This window comes from Ambystoma mexicanum, chromosome 2p (genome assembly GCF_040938575.1).
Source record: "Ambystoma mexicanum isolate Mex_15411 chromosome 2p, UKY_AmexF1_1, whole genome shotgun sequence".
NCBI lineage: Eukaryota > Metazoa > Chordata > Amphibia > Caudata > Ambystomatidae > Ambystoma > Ambystoma mexicanum.
This window is the reverse complement of record NC_090923.1, coordinates 619,754,153-619,768,349: the sequence shown is the minus strand read 5'-3', so window position 1 is coordinate 619,768,349 and position 14,197 is coordinate 619,754,153.

Here is a 14,197-nt window from a genome sequence, read left to right as displayed (position 1 = left end):
TTGTGGGACAGTGGGGGCACCCACCTTACTGAGTTGCAGGGATCACCCTGATGGGTCGTGATCACACGGAACAGGACAATAGCCTGGGGGCACCCAGGCTGCCCTTCGGGATAGCGCTGGCTTTGCCCTGCAGAGGCACCAGCATCTCACTGCAAGTTTGCCCTGCATGGGTTCTGCTGGGTAAGTAGGCAACGTTGCCCGGCAGGGACGCCGCCCCAGGGTATGGCCTTACAGGAGGGCCATCTGCCTGCTACGAAGCGGTGCACGCTGCAAAGGATTACACGGCAGGCTGTTTGCAAGACTAATGAGCGGGGGCCGCTCATTACTTTTATTGGTTTCCAAGTCACGTGGTGACTGGCACGAGCACTGGGCGATACCATGCTCCCAGGAAGGGTGACACACTACACTTATGTCACAGAGCTTTCTCGGTGGTCGCCATGTTTCCCCACTTACAGTGTAGCATCAGTGACTTACCTTAGTTTTTGACCGAGACCAACCATGCACTAACTACAAAGTTTCAGAAAGGATTGAGAACGTGGAACCACATAACTAATTTTTCAGTGACACACAACATAGCACAAGCACCAATTAAGTAGCAAATGGCAGCAACATGCATACATACCGACATTATCAATTCCATTCGGGAGATGCTAATCCAAATCTGCTTTCAACTTTACATTTTTGAATTTGTAATCCTGGATTTCTCTTTCATACATCCACGGTACAAGTTCCAGAATGCAATGTTAAAAGCAGGACCGGACTTCCTCTACCGCGTGGAATGGATAATATTGGCATGTCACATCTCGCATGTATGAAGATGCCAGGCAAAACATGTTCCCTAACTGACAACAACCCCCATATGCCTATTTCGAACACTCTCATAGCCCCTCGTCGGGACAGTACTGTCTGAGTGGCTGAATTAGGAAGAGCCAGGGAAGCAATTTATAGGGAGAGGTTCGGCCTCAGACTGGCGCGTTTTGATTCATTTCCCGCGCCCGCCTGTGGAGAGGCAGTGGTGTGACTGACCGAGACAGCTGAGTGGAGAGACCTCCAGCAGAGACGCACTGTGGTCTATCGCGCCTGCCCCAGATCCGGGACTCCCGGCGGGGAAAGCAGCGCTCTGTATCTAGGTCAGGAGGAGCCGGCCCATCCCGCGAAGCGCGTAGGAGAGGAGGTGCTGACTGCGCCTACCCCCTGCTTACGGTTTGGACGAGAAGCAAAAAATAGCCTCACATACCCTTGGGAAACAGTTTGCCTTTGCTCACAGACGGAGGTCAGAAGGCCCGTAGATGATACTTTCTCAAGCAGTAGTTTATGTTTTGGCCTTTAAATTCGGGAGACAGAAGTTGGATTATTGTAGTATGGCAGTCTCACTTCTGATATGGCGCAAGATTGTACTTTACACGTTGAATTCTGGACGGGCCGACTTTAGTGGTGGAAGCGTAAAAAAAAAATAATAAAGTAGTGCAACTTTGTTGCCTCTGCCCACTTCCCCCCCACATACTCGCCATCACCCCCTGCCCCCAAATTCAAACCCTATACCCGGGTCCTTCCTTTCCTCCACTCCACCCTGCAACGTTGTGTTTTACAACAGTTCTAGTAAGACTGAAAAAAACGCAACGAAAGAATATGCCTTTAAACGTTTTATTGTCCCCCTCAGCGTGCACCTTTATGCAGCCTCCTCTTCACCACCCACCGTTCTCACTTCTTAAAGAACATCCCCGGCCATAGACACCCACCCCTCCGTTGCCTGTAAACAGGTCTGAGCCTACAGCCATTCATTGGCAGCTCGTGATCAAGCTCGGCTTTTTGGCTGTTAGGGAATGGGTTTTGCAGCCCAAGCAGGCTATTGAAATACATAACAGCCCTTCTAGCACCTGAGAGATAGAGCAGTGCAATGTTGCACCGGCTTGATATCAGTCCCCAATAAGGATGACATTTAAAACTACACTGCGGATGTGTTGGCTGTGTCTGCGAGGGTGCTCTCTACCTTTTGAATAAGCTGGTGAGCGAACAGACGTGGAGTATTTTTTCTATTGCTTATGTTGGAGACGGACCTGGCTTTAAAACCTGCTACCGAAGCGAAGCGCAGCGGAGTGCTGTGAGTGTGTTGGCCGTAACTGTGAGGGTGTTCTCTACATTTTGGATCAGTCGGGCGAGCGAACAGGCTTGGAGTCTTTTTTCTATTGCTTATGTGGAGGTGGACCTGGCTTTAAAACCTGCTACCCATGCGAAGCACAGCGGAGTGCTGCAAGTGTGTTGGCCGTGGCTGTGAGGGTATTCTCTACCTTTTGAATCAGCTGGCGAGAAAACAGACATGGAGTATTTTTTTCTATTGCTTATGTTGGAGACATACCTGGTTTTAAAACCTGCTACTCAAGAGAAGAGTAGCAGAGTGCTGCGACTGTGTTGGCCGTGGCTGTGAGGGTATTCTCTACCTTTTGAATCAGCCGGCAAGCGAATAAACTTGGTGTCTTTTCTCTATTGCCTATGTGAAGGCGGGCCTGGCTTTAAAACCTGCTACCCAGGCGAAGCACAGCGGAGTGCTGCAAGTGTGTTGGCCATGTTAGACGGGGGGCCACCCTCGGGCGAGGTCCTAACCCGCTCAACACTTTGCCAACGCAGCACTAGCGCACGAGAGCAGAAGCGGAATGAGCATCATCCCAAAGACACCAACTGGGTAAGGAGAGCTCACTGCGTGATTAACTGTGTAAATAACTGCAAAGCAAAAACACAAGCATGTCTTCACAGCACCACTCCAATCGCTGCCAAACTCTTAAACAAATAGAGAAACAACCTCATTTTCAGACCCCATGTTAAAAGTCAGAATCACACCCATCATGTACAATTTGAGAAGTGCATCAATGAAAGATAATCTAAGAGAATCAGAACTCGAATCCACCAGCAGCACACAAACTACTCAAAAACATATGCCTATGTTCCTCCCACTAATCGCAACATGTGCGAACCAGAACCACGTTGCCACGGCTGCCTTGACAAAAGAAATTGACTAAATTATTGAAGAGCTGCAACTAGTGGAAATCTCTCTCGTACCAAGACAATTAGTCAAATACACCACAAACTGGAACTTGGAATACACAGTATCAACATCCACCATGAAATGAACAATTTCTAACCTGGCAAGAAGAAAACAAATATTTCATAGCCTTTACGCATTAGACAATCTTTCCTACATCGCACAGAAATGCCCCAAAGTGCAAGAAAATGCATTTAGAGAGTCTACCAGATTTGGACACAGATCCACGTGAGAGGATCACTTACTGAAACAAAGGTGTATATGCTCTCCCTATGCTAAAGACAGTGAGGAATATTCAGTTTGCTCCACCCTGTGGCAGCACAAACATAAGAGAGAGACCAAACTCTCCACACCAGTGTTCTGTCACAATATTCAGGGAAAGCACAAAAACCTCAATACACTACTTTGATCACACTGAGTTGTGTACTCCACTCTCTTGTCAATGTATTTCAATCTTTGAAGGAATCATGATGGAACTATTGAAAGAAGTTGGTTGCTGCAAATCCTCTTTGGTAGGCCGAAGTGCCGCCTTGAATAGCCAAATAAAGCATCCAATTGAATTACTTAAACAAATTGGAAAGGAACATACAGCCAGCCTAGATGAACTAAAAAATGATCTCAGCTCCCACAAAGAATTAATCGAACAAATGTGGTAAGACATTAAATCCACTTTAGTAGACTTGAAGAAGCCCAAAAAAAACAAGAAACTTGGTACAGACACAGACCAGGATGAACTCTTCTACGGGGACAATACCCCACTTTCTGTGTCAGCGCTGGAATAGTTCATGAGATTAGCACAGATAGTAGAGACCAAGATCTCAAGCAAATTGCAGAGCAAAAAATCAACACAACCACCAAAAACCGTCAAGTCCTGGCATTAGCCCCAACAGCAAACAATGAAACCAAAAATAAAAAGCATGTGAATCAAAAAATACAAAACTTGGAAGAACATGAGGAGGAGACTATCACAACTTAAAGACAATGCAAAAAAAATAAGAAAAAAGAAAAAAATAAACACACCCCGATTACAGTGGAAGACCTGGCAGACACTTTTAAATCAGGAGGGAAACACAAACTAAGGAAGCAGAAAAAAATCAAGCAATAAGAACTTTTTCAGATATCTGAATAAGATTGTAGAATCAGACGACCAGAAAGGGAAGAAAACAAAACCAAAAGCTCAGAGCCAGGCAAGAATTAGTACTGGGTCACAGAGCCAATGAGAGAAGTAAAAGAACAATTAAAACCTTTAAGACTTGCTCCCATTTTTTGCAAGAGGGGACAACCAAGGATTGGGGAGTCAGATGAAACTAAAAAAGCAAAACAGAGACTGCTTCTGCACCATCTGAGCAGAATGGTTGCTTGGTTGCTTGGAAGCTGACCCAGGCTAGCACAAATAATACAACACACAAGAGCTAATCCTGATCAACAAATCTTGGTAAACAAAACCTTTGCAGCCCCCAAAGTATGATTAATGAAAAAACAGGACAATAAGCAGTTAACCACAGCAATGTCTTATCATACACCAAAAAAGTATCAGACCTATATCTGTTTTCAAGTCAAGACATAGAACACATCTCCTTCTCATATGAAAAATGCACATACATAGCAGAACTCTTTCTAAAAACAAGTGTAGGAGTGAATACTTTACAAATGTGTGCCGGATAACTGAGAAGCATGGGCATAGACGTATTTGACAGGTTACCACCAGTATTTGACAGGTTACCACCACTAGCTTCAGATGAATTGAAAAGCAGACGAAATGTCACAACAGCAAGTATACAAGAAACAGCTCCCAAACAGACAAGATCTTCTGATTTAACAGGTGCAGCTTCTCGGAGATTCAACGATTAAATGAACAAAGAGAAATCCAAGCTATGGGCCCTTCTACGAGACATTTTGACAGAAGTCTTTCAGAGGCTTAATGCCAACAAGGATTTGCTTTAGAAAAAAATTCCATCATTTTACAGATATAATGCTACCAGCAAGATGACTTTTTATGACAAAGACCTAGTATTTTTTCAAGAGACCTGGCTCATGGAAATATGAATGTCGATGGGTTTGTAAAAGTTAGCCAACTTGCAATTTGCCCAAATGGAGGAAGACTGTCAGGAGGTCTTCTAATAGCAATTAGAAACAGTATAGACAATGATGTTAGTTGCACAAGTTGTTTTGCCATCATATCCAAATCTAATCTAGATTTGAGATTAGCCTTGGCCCTCACACTGTATCCCGTGTACTACTCTCAGCCAAACTAACCCTATCGCATACTCATACCATTACAGTCCACCTAATCTATAGACTTCCAAGGTCCATTGGCTCCTTCGAGGAGGGCACGATCGCCCTACTATCTGAGATTACCAAAGCATCATCACAAACTCTAATATTAGGAGACTTTAATCTAGGACTTAATGACCTGAATGACCTCCAAGCAATAACAATAGCCAGTACTCTCACTGAACAAGGTTCCAACCAGATCATTACACAGCCTACCCATGTGAAAGGCAAGACCTTAGATTGGGTGGCAGATCTATACTGCAATACGGCTATCACCACTATCATACCACAATCTTGGATGGATCACCACCTTCTTTCTTTTACGTTTGCAGCAAATAATCCTCAAATTAAATCCACCCATTAGCACCTCCCTGCCTAACAAGGAACAAACAAAACATTACGGTGGACACCATTATGTCTCAGGTGATCTGCATATTAAATTCATTAGAGAATATCACAGACCCCAACTTGCTAGTGGATGCCTATAACTCCACAATGACCAAAGCCTTAGACACTGTCGCCCCATTAAAAATGAGCAAAGGCAAACCAAGGGCCCACCGGAACTCCTAGTTCACCCCGGAACTAAAATCCTTAAATTCTGAAAAAAGAAAATTAGAAACCCTATGGAAACTAACCCCCTCCAAAGAGAACAACGCCAACCTGACAAACCTCTCAGCCAAATACAGGCAGAGATAATCAGTACCAAACGCAAGTCAGACAATAAGAGAATTAACCAAGCCAGCTCCAGCATTAAAGAGCACTTCACTATTTTGAGAGGAATGGACCCCCCAGCAGACCCGTGCCTAAAAGATGAAATCTGGTGTACAAACATTCAGAATGCTCTCACCAATAAAATAGACACCCTGCAAAAAGAAATTGCAGACAAACATCAAAATCTAACAAATATAGCACCCATGCTCCCTACCCAAGACTTACCCACCATACCCTCCCTAGGCTTCAAATTCTCAAAAGTCTCTGAATCAGAGGTACAAAAAATCACTGCCTTTCTCAAACCCTAAAACTTCCAAGGAGATAGCTGCCCGGCACAGATTATCAAAGATGCCGCTAGAGTCTTGACCTGTGGGCTACATTAACCCATTGAACATAATTTCACCAAAACCAAGCTGCATATGCGCAGAAACAGCAACATGGTTGTGCTGGCTCCTGTGAGCACCATGGCCTTAAATGTTTGTTTTTTCAGCAACAAAAAGATGGCTGCACCATCTTGCCGAGCATACATTGGGCAAGATGGAACAAGGGGACACACTGAGGGAGCGTGTCAGTGTGTTCTGACATTTACAAATGGAATAAAGTGAAAAAGAGCGTTGCCTTGCTGCAAGCCAAAAATCCCGATTAGAGGGAAACTTTTTCACCTTTAAAAAATGCTGCTCTGGTGCTATTTCCATCTGTTATTCCTTAAACCACTGTTATTAATAAGGCCCTGCCATGCCCAGCATATCTCATTGTGCTTCAGCAAAACCGGCATGATTTCTGAATGACAGGCCCTGTCAAATCAACTCTGAGAAAATTCAACAATGAGCTTCACTTTTCCCTCCCAGGAAAACACGTTCATTTTATCACAAAGAATCAAAGCTCAGTAGTTCAAAGAAACTCCAGTTATCTGAGCCATGTCAATTTCAATGCATCTGTGTTTCAAACAAAACTCCTGCATACAAGAAAATAACTTAAGCTGCAAGACAGTGTGGAAATCCAGAGGGAGATGCAACACCGAATTCAAAAAGAAATGCCAGCTTTTCACCACACATGTAAAATGGGCTTTGCAGACTAAAGGAGGAAAATCCCTGTTTTTAAAAGTAAACTGTTGAATGAAAGCCTGCCATTACTTAGCAATGTGAAGGGGTTTGTTGCTGGGGAAGATACACACATGGGTTATTTTATTCAACTGGCTTTTTTTAATTCAGGACCAAATATAAGAAAGTAAAACTGTTAAACTATATTGGCTGGAATTTGCAAGTTCCAAAAGAAAAATAGGTTTCTGCTTGGGGGGATGCTACCAACAGGAGGGCCTCTCTCAGCAAATACTAACACTGCAGTGATAATTATTAGGTTGGACAGAATCTAGTCTAGGCTGAACCCACTGACAATGGAATTTCCAGGACAAGGAAGTGTGAAGTGGGGAAGGGACAATAAACCTTCAATCCAGATGGGAAACCCCCACCTTGCTCTGGAAGAAATGACAGTTGGTGGCAGCTTGTAAGAGGATTCAATTCAACACTACAGCTAAGTCAATGCCTAGTCTGGGATACTGAATGGAAACCCTTATTGATATATCTTTACGTCCAGTTCATGAGTTCTGGATGACTACAACTATATAACACCCCTCTCTTGGAATCCCCCTGACCCCACTGAGCCAAGACGTAGTTCTGTTTTGCAAGTTTAAAAGGTTTATTTGATAATTTAAACAATATATATATATATATCACACTTTATAATAAATTAATAATTGAATATCACACTTAATCTGAGCAGTAATCAATAATGGATAGTCCGGCAGCAGCACACTTCTTTATAATCAATGATGAGTGGTTATAGGATGGATACGATAGCAACAATACTTTTATGGTTACAAATGGATGCAATGTGGAATGAAATGCAGTACAGAAAATAACTTGATAGGATTTCAGCAAAAGACAATGTAATCACTTTCTTGGACAATTCACCCGCCCCTAATGCAATGTAAGGAGATGAATAGAATGGGACTCAGTTCTTAGGAATGCAATCAAATAGAATTCAGTTCAATTCCCCCCCAGCAGCTTATACAACAGATAGGAGTTTTGAAACACAGGCCCAAGTGCTTTGAATATGGTGACAATGCAGTGAGAAATATGCTGAAAATGCTTTTAATTCCCTTCAAGAGGTTCAAGGTGAGTGGTATCTAGTTAATATTAGTCCAGGCTCACTCTAGCAATGATTCGGGGATGGTTCTTAAGCGGCAAACGAAATTTAGTAGTTCAGGCAAAAGCAGCTATATTTTTACAAGTAAAGAAATCGGGCCAAATCGCAAATCGCGGCAAAATTCGCGGGTGCGAGAATCGTGATTACGGAGAAAGTATAAGGAGTAGGAAGTCGGTTCTAAGCTTGTTGAAAAGCTGAGATTCTAAGCTTTCAGAGGATCCTACGATTAAATAAAGGTAGTTTTTCGGATTTGAAATTTTAAAAGTTCAAAGCGACAGGTTACAGCTTGCAGCTAGAAAATGACAGGTGACAGCTTTGCAAATGACAGGTGACAGTTAGGAGGCAGTTCTGGTTAGATTAAAATAGTTTGGATTAGATTATTTTAACTAAGAGATTGGTTCTGCACAGTTCTGCTAGGTACTCACAATATATTTTTGAATTAGGCCTCCCCACGGATCTGGTCAGGTTTTGGACTGGACTCCGGATCTGGTCTCAGCACTTCACAGTGATCTGGGTCAGCTCTCTGGTTCTGCTAACAGCGGTCTGGGTCACTCTGGATCTCTGGTTCTGGATACTGCTCTGCTTTCTCTGGGTACTGCTACAGGTTCTGGAGATTGATGGATTTGAAGTCTGGATCCCTGGATGTGAAGTTGTCGGTCAGCATGCTCCGCGGCAAATGGAATTGAATGCCCTCTCTAGCTTCCAGTAGCTCTTTTTATGTCTTTTGAAAGTGGGTGTGTGTGCAGCATCACTAGTCAGCCCCTCTTTCAACTTGTCATTGGCCCAATTCTCCCCTCTCCCATGATTGGGGAAGGAACTGTGAGTCAGAGTGATGCTGTAGGTTTTATGGGTCAGAGGATCCTCCCCTGGTCAGTTTGCCCACAAATCTATATTTGATCAAAATACACATTTCTCAAATACATAGTGGTTTGTTATTGCATGTACATATTACCTATCACATGAGGTAGTCTCTGTCCCAAATCTGCTCTTCCTGAGGGCTTGCATTCAGAAACGGCAACATTTTCAATTTTAGTGGGTTATGCAACCTTGGTTCTTCATTAAAAATTATACACATATACACGGCCTGTCCATATATACTCCAGTAAATTCCCATGTCTCTAGCTTAAACACAGAGTCTGTAGTATCCATAAATAGCGGGGTTTTGCCCCAGAACATCACACAAATTCCCAACGCGTCTTAAAACGTGCACAGAAAATAAATTCACAAGAATTATGGTATCATTTAACTAATTTTGACAAGTCCGCACTGTGATTTATACATCTTTCTTAGAATCATATTCTGGCCAACAGGGGTGTGTCTTTTCAGGTCACATGGTGTAGAAACCAGTTTATCCAGTTTCTGCCAAGCTCAGAGACCCTGCCTCTCCCAGCTTCTGCCAAGAGGAAGCTATTTTACAGTCCCCATAATAAACCATCTGCCTGTGCCCTGGAAGGCCCATTGTTCAAGAGGAAGCCATTTATGGCCTCCCCCCAATAAACCCTCTGCCTGGGCCCAGGACAGGCCTTTGTTCAACTCCCTGTAGCTGCTCCACCCCTAATCTAATCAGAGAGGTGACAACTCCTTTTGGCAAGGGGAAGAGTGGCTGAGCAGGTTTTAACTCCTGTGGGGGTAGATGTCAGGCAGAATTCAGTTCCTTAAGCCTGGCCCCAGCTAATGTCACTTCTAGTTACCCAGTTTTCTGCATTCAAATAAACTAACAATTTTTACACATGCAGCTAGAATGCTGATTCTAAGTTCAAAACTATGACATTTTAACAGTTACAAACTATGTGACACTCAAAAGTAGGTCACTCAGTTAATTTAAACATTTCGATTTTGGTGGTTTTAATCCAGTTTCAGTTAGGCTGCTGACATGCATAGCTCAGCCAGTTTTGTTATGAACATTGTTTTGGGCTCTTCATCTTCCCAGATTTAGTATGCACACATACTTCATTCTGCCAGATGTCCGCTGGTGTTCAGTGAGATTTTTGGATGTGTTGCAATGTTTGAAAATAGGCATTTTGAGCTGGCATTCAGAGAAACAAAAGGTGATTTTAAAGTGCGGTTTTTCCTTTGGCACACATTTCACTCATGGCACCCCGGCCCATCCTGCTCGCACTGGTGGGTGGCAAGTTAGGCAACCATTTTAGTGTGCACAAACTGCGTGGTTCTCCTAGATTCTGGCGCACATGTGGGCTTTTTGGCCATCTTGAATTTTCTAAGCCCACAGCACCAAATGTTGCAGCATGATAGCTCAAACGTGGGTCAGGACACCCAACAAGCTGAAGAAAAAAAAATGGTCCAGTGACAGACAAAGGACTGCCATTTGCATCCAAATAATATTTATGAATAAAAATGTAAAGACTTTTATCTCTGCAGCAAGACTTTGTAAAAATGTAAACATTTCTCAGTTTAAAAGTGAATTTATGGACTTTCATTTAAGACATGGTAGAATTCACTGACCCCTTGGGAATAGAAAAGACAAAGAATCAGGGATTACAAGGAAAGCATCCATGATGCCAATGCAAATTTATATACTTACATCCCTTATGCTAATCCACACATGTGTATAAAGTTATGGAGCTTTGGACTGAATCGTTCATACTCAAATCTACCAAAAAGTATAAGAAGGGCGAAACAATGTCTCACGGATTGCAGATTTATGTTCTACATAAAATATGTAACTTGTGTATATAATTTGCTAAGAGATTTCCACTGTATAAATGTACCTTTTGTGGAAAAATCGGATTTTGGCTAAAATAACTGTGGGAGGTTTTTGAACATTGTAAAACTCACATCACAAATCTGCCCTTATGCTTTGAAATCCAACCAGTTGAGAGCGAGGTGGAGACTAGCACACCTGACCAATCCCGTCAGTTAGAGGTGTGCTAAGCTAAGCCTGCCCAGCCATATACTTTGATGATGTCACTATGCATTATAAATAAGAGTCCCTGACAAGACTCGACACACACTCTGCCTTATTTTCCTGCGCCGGCATTTCTGTTCCATTCATCCGAATGAGTCCAGATTCCAACTACAAGGCCACAGCATTGCTGACCCTACTCCAGGAACCACTGCAAATCCCAAGCATTGCTGATCCTATTCCAAGCAAGGCCATTGATACAGAATCAACCCACTAATCTCCCATTAATAAGGGAGAAAGCTGTGGTATTCTTTGGGAAGCATCCTGATACCACTTATTGCTGCCCACTAACTGCATCCAGTGGTACCTGTGCCATCCAGTGACCAGAATTACCATCCAATGACCCGACTTTGCCCAGCTGTCTTTTGCCCATGCTGCCGTGTAGTGAACAGAACCATTGACGGTCCAAAAATCCCAAAACTAAAAGTTGACTGTAAGTATAATCCCCTACACCATAGACATCCATAGTCTACTTTGTCTTGCATGTGTCCTTATCCCACTCTCTAAGCCATCCTATCCTTATCCTGGTAACTTGTTAAAACTGTCAGAATTCTCCGTGTTCTTGTCCTTGATATCCAAGCGTTAGTGCCACTTTTCTCTTCATTTCTGTCTTCCATAGATCATTAGTCATTAGCAATATTGTGTTTAAATACATTAAATTACCCTGCATGAAGGGTTACAACTACAGCGTAACTTATATATTCACGGGTGGCATTCCTCTTTTCTTAGCCATTAAATCTAGTTTAAGTAAAATTTGCCTTTCACTCTTAAAACCGACTTTCTCTTTTTCACTGCTATATTTTCCTAAAAACGAACCTCACTCTACCTTCCAAATCTCTCTCAATTCACCAGCTAGAGAACTATTTTCACCTCCATGTTGTACCTGTGATGTATATTTATCCCGCACTCCAAATCACAGTATTTCACCCATTTTTATTAAAAAATGTTTGAGTAAATTTACATGGAAATTGAAAGGGAATGCAACTTTTACACGTGTCATTTTAAACTTTCCGCTCAGTTTTCCATTGTATGTTCCGTTCCTTGTAATCCATTGCTGGTGATTGTTAGTGTCTATGCTTTTTTGCTTTAGTGAGAAATTGTATTTACCTTGGAGTTTTAACCGCACATTCATAATTTCTTTGTCCATTTTTGTCACTTCATAACATTGCAAGGGGTTTTCTGGCTCTTTTTCCTGATTACCTGCTGCTTCTTTCTATCCATTCAGAATTCATTATTTGTGGGTTGAGGGAATGTTGCAGAGGGAAATCCTAACTTGGGTGCTATCTTTCCTAAATCAAAAAGTGCTTTTATACCCTGGTGTTTTGTATATGTTCCACTAGAAGGTTATACCAAGTGCATTGCTTACATTCTCATTGTAATTATCACCCCATTGACGATTGCAGCCCCATATTGAAAATTGTATGATTTCTTTTGAATTTTAAAATAAATAAATACATATTGTATTTCACTAACCAGCCTGGTTCATGGTCCGTTGTGACCTGGGGTATTTGAAAAGAGTGTGTGATACGAGTTGTGTACCATCTCAAACTGAATCTGCATAAAATAAGGAGAAAAGCATCTCAGTTGTGTGCTACATACTAGGCCGAGACCAAGGTTTGTGTCACCTGATTGAAATCCTTAACAAATTTGGGGGCTCGTTAGCCGCAATTGAGTTTGGTTACCACCCATGCAGTCTAGCACAGCAGACTATACTGTGTTACACTGTACAAGCGCCTCCCAAAAACAAATACTTTAAGTACCAGGCCTGTTTTTAAAAGTAAAACTAAAATCAACCCCAAAATAGATAGAAAAGCAACAGAATATGGGTTACCCTTACATAAATAAATAAACGAATAAAGAAAGAACATGTCCAAAGTGACCATATTAGAAATCAATATGGCTAGGGAGCACCTTCTGCACAAGCTATTTGTCAGAGGTGAGTTGCCAGAACAGGATGAAAAAACCTGGCTACAATAAAGGTCACTGCCATGAATCTGGACATGTGGCAGGACGGTGGCCTATTACACCAACCTTTGAGTGAGCTATATATGACCCCAAAAATTAAAGAGGAGAAAATCAAAATTGGCAGAATCGCAGCCTACATGTATCTCCAAATGGGAGTGATGCGGGAGAGGCATGAGGAAAACCCAACTCTTGTGCAGAATCAAGTTAAATAAAATCCAGACTGACCTAAATTTAGTAGAACAAAAATTGCAGAAGAGCCAACAGTTGGAGGTAGAATCCGGAAATTATGTCATAAAATTAAAAGAAGATTTGGCTCTCCAACAACAAAATAACGCAAATCAAGAGACCCAATTAGAGGCATTGAAAGAGGAGTGTAAGGAAAAGGTTGACTCTCTGCAAGAGAGTCAACAGAAGTTAAATCAACAAATACCTTTTAATAGAGCCTGCACAGGGCAGATAGTTACCCTACAAGATCAGATAGAGAAATTGAAAGAGGAAAATAATGCATTAATTATGAGAGACCTCCACTCTCAAGCAGAATTTCATCAAGAGCGCCAGAAATCCAATACCATCAAGAAACAAAGGGATGAACTGGCTGAACAGAGGGGCACCCTAAATCGGAGAAAGACACTGTAGGCCAGGAAATAAGAAAGTTAAAAACAGAGTTACAGGGAAGTGAGTTAGCCCTCCAAAAACTAAATGAACTCAAAACAGAGTATGGGAATATACTGGAGCATGCAAGATAGTAGAAGGTGCTCTGGAAGAGAACACCCAAACCAAAGATTCACAAACTCAGGAAGTGAGTCTCCAGCAACAGAAATGGTCTCATTAGTCTCAAACCATACAGGAAGCACAGAGAGACAATGATGCCTTTTGTGAATAGAATGATGGGTTCCACAAACAAGTGACAATGCAGGAGCGGGTCATAGAGGCCATTAAAGGCTTGATAGCTGAGCAAAAGGATAAGATCTTTGCTTATTATCAAGAAGTATGGGCTGAGAAGGAGAACTAGCGAGGTTGGAGAAAGAGGGTGCTAGATTTAATCCTAACTGGAGGGACCCTGAGGTAGAGAGGGACAGGGC